The 12,126-nt window shown below is 38.8% G+C and overlaps 1 long non-coding RNA gene across 1 annotated transcript; it reads right to left on the bottom strand.

Moving 5' to 3' along the window:
* Positions 1–7,356: 7,356 nt before the first annotated feature.
* LOC115926852 lies at positions 7,357–9,370 on the bottom strand. The gene is made up of 2 exons (XR_004065307.1): positions 9,183–9,370; positions 7,357–8,178 (listed from the first exon to the last, which is right to left on the bottom strand). It is a non-coding gene; the product is annotated as an uncharacterized LOC115926852 (long non-coding RNA).
* Between the last annotated feature and the right edge of the window lie 2,756 nt (positions 9,371–12,126).

Here is a 12,126-nt window from a genome sequence, read left to right as displayed (position 1 = left end):
GAATATACAATCAGCTAAGAATAGAAATGTCGGCCAAAGATCAAAGCGCCGTGATAATTAGGCATCTCATTTTGGATTGCTATTTAATCGGGAAATGACGCTATTGTTCGGTAAAATCGAACATTTTCAGAATACATAGCCGAGATCAAAATTAAACAGTAAAGTCCAGACATCTTCCTCCGGCAAGTGACCTGTACCACCAGAAAGCTCGAAATTCTCTCTTTTAGAATATATAATCAGCTAAGAATAAAAAATGTCGGCTAAAGATTAAAGCGCCGTAACAGTTAGGCATCTCATTTTGGATTGCTTGAACGGGATATTACGCGATTGTTTGGAAAAACAGAACATTTCCAGAATACAGCACCGATAACAAAGTTAAAAAGTAAGGTCCAGACATCTTCCTTCAGCAAGTGACCTATACCACCAGAAAGCTAAAAATCTTCTCTTTTAGAATAAGTAATCAGCTCAGAATAAAAAATGTCGGCCAGAGATTAAGCGCCCTGACATTTGGGCATCTCATTTTGGATTGCTTGAACGGGATATCATGCTATTGTTCGGAAAATCCGAACATTTTCAGAATACAGAGCCGAGATCAAAGTTAAACAGTAAGGTCCAGACATCTTCCTCCGGCAAGTGACCTATACCACCAGAAAGGTGGAAATCACTTCTTTTAGAATTTACATTCAGCTAAGAATAGAAAATGTCGGCCAAAGATCAAAGCGCCGTGACAGTTAGGCATCTCATTTTGGATTGCTATTATTTTGAACGGGATATGACGCTATTGTTCGGTAAAATCGAACATTTTCAGAATACATAGCAAATATTAATGTTAAATAGTAAGGTCCAGACATCTTCCTCCGGCAAGTGACCTATACCACTAGAAAGATGAAAATCTTCTCTTTTAGAATATACAATAAGCTAAGAATAAAAAATGTCGGCCAAAGATTTAGACGCCCTGACATTTGGGCATATCATTTTGGAATGCTATTATTTTGAACGGGATAATTATGACGTTATTGTTAGGAAAAACCAAACATTTTCAGAATATAGAGCCGATATCAAAGTGAAACAGTAAGGTCCAGACATCTTTTGCCGGCAAGTGACCTATACCACGAGAAAGCTGAAAATTTCCTCTTTTAGAATATACAATCAGCTAAGAATAGAAATGTCGGCCAAAGATCAAAGCGCCGTGGTATAGTTAGGCATCTCATTTTGGATTGCTATTTAATCGGGAAATGACGCTATTGTTCGGTAAAATCGAACATTTTCAGAATACATAGCCGAGATCAAAATTAAACAGTAAAGTCCAGACATCTTCCTCCGGCAGGTGACCTATACCACCAGAAAGCTCGAAATTCTCTCTTTTAGAATATAATCAGCTAAGAATAAAAAAAATGTCGGCCAAAGATAAAGGCGCCTTGACAGTTAGGCACCTCATTTTGGATTGCTTGAACGGGATTTGAAGCTAAAAAAAAAACCGAACATTTTCAGAATACAGAGCCAATATTAAAGTTAAACAGTAAGGTCCAGACATCTTCCCCCGGCAGGTGACCTATATCACCAGAAAGCTGGGAATTCCCTCTTTTAGAATATGTTATCAGCTAAGAATAAAAAATGTCGGCCAAAGATAAAGGCGCCTTGACAGTTAGGCACCTCATTTTGGATTGCTTGAACGGGATTTGAAGCTATTGTCCGGAAAAACCGAACATTTTCAGAATACAGAGCCAATATTAAAGTTAAACAGTAAGGTCCAGACATCTTCCCCCGGCAGGTGACCTATACCACCAGAAAGCTGGAAATTTCCTCTTTTAGAATATGTAATCAGCTAAGAATAAAAAATGTCGGCCAAAGATTCAGGCGTCCTGGCATTTGGGCATCTTATTTTGGAATGATATTTTAACGGGATATGACGCTATTGTTCGGAAAAACCGAACATTTTCAGAATACAGAGCCAATATCAAAGTTAAACAGTAAGATCCAGACATCTTCCCCCGGCAGGTGACCTATACCACCAGAAAGCTGGAAATTCCCTCTTTTAGAATATGTTATCAGCTAAGAATAAAAAATGTCGGCCAAACATTTAGGCGTCCTGACATTTGGGCATCTTATTTTGGAATGCTATTTTAACGGGATATGACGCTATTGTTCGGAAAAACCGAACATTTTCAGAATACAGAGCCGACTCTAGAGTTAAACAGTAAGGTCCAGACATCTTCCCCCGGCAGGTGACCTATACCACCAGAAAGCTGGAAATTCCCTCTTTCAGAATATGTTATCAGCTAAGATTAAAGAATGTCGGCCAAAGATAAAGCCGCCTTGACAGTTAGGCACCTCATTTTGGATTGCGTCCTCGGGATTTAAAGCTTTTGTGCGAAATGACCGAACATTTTCAGAATACAGAGCAGATTTAAAAGTTAAACAGTAAGGTCCAGACATCTTCCCCCGGCAGGTGACCTATACCACCAGAAAGCTGGAAATTCTCTCTTTCAGAATATGTTATCAGCTAAGAATAAAAAATGTCGGCCAAAGATAAAGGCGCCTTGACAGTTAGGCACCTCATTTTGGATTGCTTGAACGGGATTTGAAGCTATTGTCCGGAAAAACCGAACATTTTCAGAATACAGAGCCAATATTAAAGTTAAACAGTAAGGTCCAGACATCTTCCCCCGGCAGGTGACCTATACCACCAGAAAGCTGGAAATTTCCTCTTTTAGAATATGTAATCAGCTAAGAATAAAAAATGTCGGCCAAAGATTCAGGCGTCCTGGCATTTGGGCATCTTATTTTGGAATGCTATTTTAACGGGATATGACGCTATTGTTCGGAAAAACCGAACATTTTCAGAATACAGAGCCGACTCTAGAGTTAAACAGTAAGGTCCAGACATCTTCCCCCGGCAGGTGACCTATACCACCAGAAAGCTGGAAATTCCCTCTTTCAGAATATGTTATCAGCTAAGATTAAAGAATGTCGGCCAAAGATAAAGCCGCCTTGACAGTTAGGCACCTCATTTTGGATTGCGTCCTCGGGATTTAAAGCTTTTGTGCGAAATGACCGAACATTTTCAGAATACAGAGCAGATTTAAAAGTTAAACAGTAAGGTCCAGACATCTTCCCCCGGCAGGTGACCTATACCACCAGAAAGCTGGAAATTCTCTCTTTCAGAATATGTTATCAGCTAAGAATAAAAAATGTCGGCCAAAATAAAGGCGCCTTGACAGTTAGGCACCTCATTTTGGATTGCGTACTCGGGATTTGAAGCTGTTGGGCGAAATGACCGAACATTTTCAGAATACAGAGCCGACTCTAGAGTTAAACAGTAAGGTCCAGACGTCTTCCCCCGGCAGGTTACCATACCACCAGAAAGCTGGAAATCCCCTCTTTTAGAATATGTAATCAGCTAAGAATAACAAATTTCGGCCAAAGATAAATGCGCCTTGAGAGTTAAGCACCTCATTTTGAAAGGGATATCATGCCATTGTCCGGATTTACCGATATTTTCAGACCACAGAGCCGATATTAAAGTTAAACAATAAGGTCAAGACATGTTCCTCCGACAAGTGAAATGTACCACCAAAAAGCCAGAAGTTATTACTCATTACTCATTACATTTTCTAACGAGAAGCATCTAAAGAAAATGAGCGGAAAAATTATCTTTTCTTTTTTCTTTTTACCCTTTTGAAGACACCGTAATTGGTCGCTGAACTTGTGGTCGCCAGATTCAAGGAGCGAATTCAGCTCAGCAACATTTCAACTTGTTCAGTAAACATGGCAGTAACAAAAATGACGACTATTTTCTTGAGGAGGAAACACGCTATTCTGTGTGTGGCAGCTCAAAATTGTTTCAGGAATGAACGTAGAACACTAGCGTCAAAGTAAGTTCTTTTAATAGATATTCATTTTTTAGAATATGGTGATGCAGTTGTGCCAAGTGCGACATCCATGCAATAGCTTCATATCAGTCCCACTCGTTTACAAATTTGTACCGGTATGGATTGAGCTAGACCGAAATTGTCTGTTTCTTTCGTTCGTTAGCCTCTTAAATTTTAGTTTCCACCATCCAAAAATAATAATAAGAAGAGTATATGAAATATAACAGAAAATGTGTAGGCACTTAAAATTACATATGTTATAAAACATGAACAATGTTAAAATTAGCCAATTATTGTGCCGTTTTCGTGCACAAAAATGTTTTGATAATTTTTACTAATTTTATCATCTAGGCTAGGGAGCTGGAGGCCAATACCAAAATCTAACTTTTTAATTACTCATTTATTTATAATAAAACAAAGTTTAAAAGAAAGTATTTTCTTTAACTAAGACAACTCGCCCATCTGCCGACTCCACAACTGATGTGTAAACTTCTAGACTAGAGTAGAGTAAAGGAGGGGGTTTTCGGCCACTTAAGACAAAATCCTATTTTTTTTACCCTTTACTTTGTATTTATTATCATTTCTTGTTCAATTCATGAAGCAAATATTATTATTTAACCAAAAAAAGAATCCCAGAAAAAAATCACGTATTGCCATGACAATATTCATTTCAATTTTCACTGTTTCGTAGTCGGTTATCGGCATAGCGAACCAGTTTTCGGCCGCATGTACAAAGCACTAGCAGGTATCCCACGCCGGAGCTCGCCAGGCCAAAAACTATTACTACAGTGATCGGAAATTGGAATCTGAATTAGACAGAGATATCGTGTGTGCGTTGCGGTGTGCGGCTGCATTGATTTAATACATGCGATGAGATACTTTTGAGCTTGCGACTAGCACAAAATCGGGCTCTAAATCTGAAAAATAATTGAAATACAGCTCATTTTACGGTACCCATATTTCTTACAGACACGCGTAAGATACTCGATTTTTCAGATTTGGGTAGCGGGACCGCCGATTACATCGCTAAAATGTGATATTTTAGGATATATTTTTTAAGCCTGAGTCATTACGGTTTTTGTGCTAAACGGTTAACCGTTAAAAGTATACGGGCGGTTTCGTTTAACCGTTTAATAATAATCTGAAAAAGTGAAAATACAGTATTTGTAATAGTGTTGTAGCTCGGAACCCTGCTGGTCTTCAGACTGTCGGGCTGAGCATTCCCAGCCCCGGACTATGGCACAAATTGGGTCATCCTGATAAACAGAGACCAGTAATAAACAACATAAAACATGTCTTATTATTCCTCATCTGAATTTGATATCATGATTAACCTTGCAAAGTTACTTTGTGAAGATAGCTGATCTGTGACGTGTTTATATATGCCTTTGCAATGCAATGTTTGCACATGGTCAGGGAGAGAGCTCCCTGCATGTATCATTGCCATATGAAATTATGTGGAAGTGTGTATCACACACACCTAAGACACACCCTGCAATGAGCTGATCCAAGTTAGTGACCAATCAGGAAGGTTCTCTAGCTATGTGGGTGGAGTTTTGATACCAGCATAAATTACAGGTTGGTGACCGCGCGTGCTTTCACCGTACCCAGTTCAGTGGGAGGTCAAGAAGCCACGCCCACATGTGTGCATGTGACAAGCATGAGCTCTCCATCTGTGTGTATGTACAGTCAGTCAGTCCGCAGCGCCCGCGAATTCGCACGTATTTATACAAGTCGTATGCAAGCTATGTACGGTAAAAACGGACAATAAGCAGAAAACATTAGTACATGAAAATTATGATTGCATCAATGTTTCTCTATAGATTTTTTTCATTTATGTACCAATATAAAGAGGATAGACCAAATAATCCATCTTTACAAAACATCAAGATATTTTTTTAACGTTAACATGCTTTAAAAAGAGCATTTAAAACAGTCTAAAAAACACAGCAACTTAACGATATGCAGCATTAAAAAAAAATATGAAAACGCTACTGCATCAACAAGTAATTTGGTTCATTGTGATGATAAATATACAAACTTTCAAACCATCACTGTTTCCTTTGTTTTAGTTCTTTATATCGGTCAGGAACACGGTAAATACAACACCATGTTCATTCCAACATATTCAACAGCGGTGACACAGCCGATATGCGTGGGTCATCAGAGTATGAGGTCACCCGCCGACCGGGGGATACTACGTTTTATCTAGCTTTGCGTCGATTATCGATGTTCTGTGTCCGTGCGCTGTACATGAACACGCACGGAGGATAGACGGTGATTAGGGATATTCACGTATTACTCTCGGGTGCGTAACCCCCGGACGTAGAGGTTTTGTACTGCCCCACATACTTATTATTGTGTATTATACTCATGCGCTACTTAATAATAGAAGTCTACAGAGAGTAAAAGTAGGATGCGGATACGTACTCAAGTACAATCAAGTACACTATAGAATACCAGCTCTAGAATGAATAGGGGACAGTGGGGAGGGTTTAAGTGTCTTTATGTGCTATTTTTGGCCAGGCTTTGATATCATTTTAACAAAGAAGACACATTTTCTTTCTCAAATGTTTATTTGTGAAAATACAAACTTTCGGGGGGGGGGGGGGTTGGGGGATGCGATTGGCATTGGTATTGTGATTGAAAAAAATGAAAATATGATTGTTCCCATCCCTGCTGATAAATTTCATGGTTTTATTGCAGGCGGTTGGTTGTAAAAGTTATGAAATGTGTTTTTATTTAAATTGTAAACCATGGACTAATGAGAAGAGCCTTAAACATTTATTTATTTTGGTAATCCCCTGGCATTCTTTGATGGCAATATTTTATTTGATGGTTCTTTTGTCAATTTATGTAACTCCAGTTCATGTGTATTTTTAGAAATAAAATAATTACAAAATTCTTTCCCTTATTCGCTTTTCTGTTTGATTTTGTTTTAGAGTGACCCGCAAAATATATATGATCATTTATTTTCTGTTTTTGTTTATATGGTAATGACCATCGATATAAATTTTAATGTGTGGTGGGTTGAAAGGGTGCAAATGAAATTAATAATATTCTAATTTTCACCTTCAACATCATTATCACAATCATCAAAGTCATCATCGCCATCACAATCATCATCATCACCATCATGATCACCACTATTAGCATCACCATCATCATAATCACCGTCACCATGATCATCGCCATCGCCATCACCATCATCATAATCACCATCAGCATTATCACCATAGCCATCACCATCATCACAGTCAGCATTATCACCATTGCCATCATGATCGTCGCCATCATCATAATCACTGTCAGCATTATCACCATACATGTAGCCATCACCGTCATCACCATAGCCATCATGATCATCGTCATCGTAATCACCGTCATCATTTTCACCATAGCCGGTTAAACAAAAAATATATTATTAACACCACTACTAATGATAAATAATTATAAATGAAATAGGACTAGGAATAACATTTCGATTTTATAATATTCATATTTTATTTATAAACTGACTTTGACATGTATGTTGAGAACTTGAGACCATTACTTGCATAAAATATGTCGCTGAGAATAAAAGTATTATCAGAGTAAAACATGTTTAAATTGTATAACAGTGACAGTTCAATCAGTTTTTTATTATAATAAATGCTTTGTTGATGTAAAGCTCCGGAATCCCACCTTCGAAGTATCAGAGATACAAAAATGTAATCACTTGAAATGGATTTTCCTTTTACTGAAAGAATAAGCTGAACAAAATCCTTCTCGTCCTTCTCCAAAACTCCCCTTTCAAGATTGCTTGTTCCTATGTGAAGTCCAGCAAATGCTGGTCCAGGAATGCAATGGAGACTGATGTGTGAAGTCTGTGTCTTAGAAGATTTGTTGTCAATGTTCCGCAAGTTTTGATGGTTGAGTACATCTGTCAGAAAAACAACAACATCTACATCTACATCTAAGGTGGTACTGGACAGGACCAATTGGTATATATGTCCAGACTTCCGTGGCATCGCAAACTGTCAACAAACATCACAACTGAGGGTGCAGAGTTCAAAAGTCAAAATAAAAAGGTGCTCATAAAAATACAGTGGGTTGCAGACATCATCTAATTTTTAGATGAAGTAGAGCCACATCAACGCTCTAGCCCGCCTGTGTACAGCTGCGATGAGTGGTCAATCTGCATGTAGCTCCAAACTTTGGTATGGAAAGACTTGGCCGATGTTGACTCTTTGATGATGGTGGCTGGTAGTTGATTCCATTGCGTAATGGTACGAGGATTTAGAAGCTGTTCTTGTATGCTTCGGTCCTGGCAAATGACAAATGATAAAAAGGAATATAAAATGGCTTAGTTCAGGTATGGGGATTTAAAAGATCTGATCAAAGTAGCTAGCCATTTATGGTAGACAAAACCCGCTCGCATTCAAATTAATTTTTTGTAATGAAAACAAATTACAGGTGTCAAATTCATGAAATTTTCCCTTCATTTTTCCACATGTGCACAAGTTAAAATGTAAGTGTTTAACTTTGGATTTTTGTTATAATTCTCCTTTGTTCACATTACTTGCACAAGGGAAATGCTGCTTATTTCTATGGCTGGTTGTAAAGTTTGAGTTGACCAGAACCAAAACAAAAGGCACAACCAAAATTTTGAGAATCCCTAAATTAATAATATAATTATCTGAGTCTGACCAGACGCCAGAGTCACTGTTTAACTCTCACAGCTGACTGTTAAATTCGTGTCAAAATAAAATGGATTAAGCATAAATATTATCAAGAAATCATGCTAATTTAATGGGATAGTACATGATGTAATTAATTGTAAGTCGAGGGCCCCAGATCAAATATGGCTTTGTTTTTATGTCGGATCGGTACAGAAAAGGCTATGTATGGGACCGGTACGCGGTCACGGTGATGAATACGAAAGTGCGGCCATGTTGGCCAAACGTACACTTTTCGCGCCATATCGGCAAAAATGAGTGTTTTTAGCGTAGCCGTCACACAACTTCCGGTTGAAAATCGAAAAATGTGTAACTTTCATGGCCATAAAAGCTAATAAAATACATCGTGCATCAATCGAACTCTGCACTTTTTCACTTCTGCCAACATTGTTTTTGTGAAAAATCGAAGAATTGGGGAAAAACATCTCTTATATCGGTCAGGAACACGCTAAATGCAAGATAATGTCAGAATACCTCCTACGAAAGAAGGAAAATTGGACACATTTCAATGACTATTTACAATCACTCAGATGCGGTAAAATTAGGAAAATTTCATATCAAAGTACGTAGAAAAGTATGGAGATACACTTACCCCTACGTGTTACGCAGCACAGTGAAAGGCAAAGCAGCTATGATAAAGTTTGTTGACCTGTGCAAAAGTCTCACGAAATCTCGCAAATCGCGGGACACGAAATACGACGGTTTATCGCACTTCCGGGTGCTGTATAAATTTGGTCATTCTGCCTAATTATCGCGGGCGTTGCGGACTGACTGCAGTGTATTTGGGCGCCGGAGGTTTGTGTGTACATGTGTGTGTGACTGAGAGAGCATGCATGGGCTAGCTTGTCCCTGCATGTCCCTGCATGGACGAGGCAGGGACATGAGTGAAGATAGAAAGGGTGGCTGTGTTAATCGGCTGAATTGAAGAATGATCAAAAACTTAAATTACTCACAATATCCAAGACTTTGTTGATTGATAACTTCAATTATTATTGTTATCAATATTTTTGTATTTTATTTATATATGAACATTATTTTAGGGGGCGAGTCGGCAAGGGATGGATATTAATATTGAGAGAGAGAGAGAGAGAGAGGGACTCGGGGGAGAAGGGATGTGAGAGGAACTGACCATCGAATGTGTAAACATTTAGAAAGTTGTGAGCTGAGAGTGCAGTAATAAGAAAAGGTACATGAGCGAGGAACACATTGCAGAGAGAAGGGAATAAAGAGGGTGAGAAAAGAGAGAAGGGGGCTGGTTGTCTTATTGTTTACAAATTCATTCATGGGGATTACTGCTGCCAGAAAGCTGGCGCGCAGCGGCCAGGGTGTAACATTACACTGCGGTTTCTTTGATTATCTTTATCATCGGCTATTACATGTAGCACATTCCAAAATGTATGCAAATAACGGTTAACCGGAGCGAGAAATGCTAAACGGTTTTGATGAATGCGGTCGGATAACCGTCGGTTAAACGGTTTGACTCAGGCCTAATATTTTTCATTGCAAATGTGGTTCTTCAGTGACACTGGCATGGTATGGTATGTGTGGGATATGTGTTATGCTATTATGCGATGTATTTTAAAGTGATTTTATCATGCATCCAACCAATCGGCCGAAAACTAGATCTGGTCGATTACCCCCTCCTTTACTCTAGAGGTCTAGAAGAGTAGTAGTAGATCTAAGGTGTCTGATCGCGCACCCGATGTCGTGTGGTCTACATCATTTACATGTACATGAACGTGCATTGCGCAACCATGCAAAATTGGTCAATGATTTTATGAAAAAATTTGAAATTGAAACCTTTATTACTCGTGATCCTGAAGGATCACCCCCCCCCCCCCCCTTCCCTTCCTTCCCACTCCAACTCCAAGTGTCCAATATGTATAACACGTCGAGTACAGAAATAACCTTCTGCAAGAAGACTTGTCCATACGGAGGAACCATCTTACTTTTGATCAAATATCATTTTTTCAAAAGATAAAACAGTATTCTTGAACCTCCACCAAGTCGTTTAAAGACGTATTTACCCTGAGCGCCAGAGGACCAATCCAATATTCCCCACTCCCTCCCTCTTCCCCCCTCCCTCAACACCACCCCACTCCCAAATGTCCTGTATGTATTATACTAAGAGTACGGAAAATAACCGACTCCTAGAAGACTTGGCCGTTATGCAGGAACCATCTAACTTTTGATCAAATATCATTTTTTTCTAAAGATTAGACAGTGTTCTTGAACCTCCACCAAGTCGTTTTAAGATGTATTTACCCTGAGCGCTAGAGAAACAATTAAAAATTCCCCACTCCCACCCCTCCCAACTACAAATGTCCTACAGGTATTTGTATAACATGTACATGTATAGTACAGCAAACAACCTTCTGCAAGAAGACTTGTCCGTACGGAGGAACCATCTTACTTCTGATCAAATATCATTTTTTCGAAAGATAAAACAGTGTTCTTGAACCTCCACCAGGTCGTTTTAACACGTATTTACCCTGAGCGCTAGAGGACCAATCAAAAATTCCCCAATCCCTCCTCACCCAAGTCCAAATGTCCTACATGTATATGTATTTCACCAGCCAATGTGGAGAGCCTCTCGACAGAATTTTTTTAATTCTTTTAGGTGATCCTCAGGCATTGGCTGGTGCTAAATATCATTATGTTTACAGTATGTTCTATCATTTGTTAACCTTGTGATATTTTGTATGTTATCATCTTGCCTGGAAATGAAATAAATAAAAAAAAAAAAAAAAAAAATATCATGTTAATGTACATGTATAGTACAGCAAACATCTTTCTGCGAGAAGACTTGTCCGTACGGAGGAACCATCTAACTTTCGATCAAATATAATTTTTTTCTAAAGATTAGACAGTGTTCTTGAACCTCCACCAAGTTGTTTTAAGACATATTTACCCTGAGCGCTAGAGGACCAATCAAAAATTCCCCAATCCCTCCTCACCCAAGTCCAAATGTCCTACATGTATATGTATATCATGTTAATGTACATGTATAGTACAGCAAACATCTTTCTGCAAGAAGACTTGTCCGTACGGAGGAACCATCTAACTTTCGATCAAATATAATTTTTTTCTAAAGATTAGACAGTGTTCTTGAACCTCCACCAAGTTGTTTTAAGACATATTTACCCTGAGCGCTAGAGGACCAATTAAAAATTCCCCAATCCCTCCCCTCCCAACTCCAAATGTCCTACAGGTATATGTATAACATGTACATGTATAGTACAGCAAAAAACCTTCTACAAGAACACTTGTCCATATGGAGGAACCATCTTACTTTTGATCAAATATCATTTTTTCAAAAGATAAAACAGTGTTCTTGAACCTCCACCAAGTCTTTTTAAGACGTATTTACCCTGAGCGCCAGAGGACCAATCCAATATTCCCCACTCCCTCCCTCTTCCCCCCTCCCTCAACCCCGCCCCAACTCCAAATGTCCTGTATGTATTACACTAAGAGTATGGAAAATAACCGTCTACTAGAAGACTTGGCCGTTATGGAGGAACCATCTAACTTTTGAT

The sequence above is a fragment of the Strongylocentrotus purpuratus genome, unplaced genomic scaffold (assembly GCF_000002235.5).
Source record: "Strongylocentrotus purpuratus isolate Spur 01 unplaced genomic scaffold, Spur_5.0 spur5_scaffold_2, whole genome shotgun sequence".
Lineage (NCBI taxonomy): Eukaryota > Metazoa > Echinodermata > Echinoidea > Camarodonta > Strongylocentrotidae > Strongylocentrotus > Strongylocentrotus purpuratus.
The sequence above is the reverse complement of the archived record's forward strand: the minus strand, read 5'-3'. Positions and strand labels throughout refer to the sequence as shown.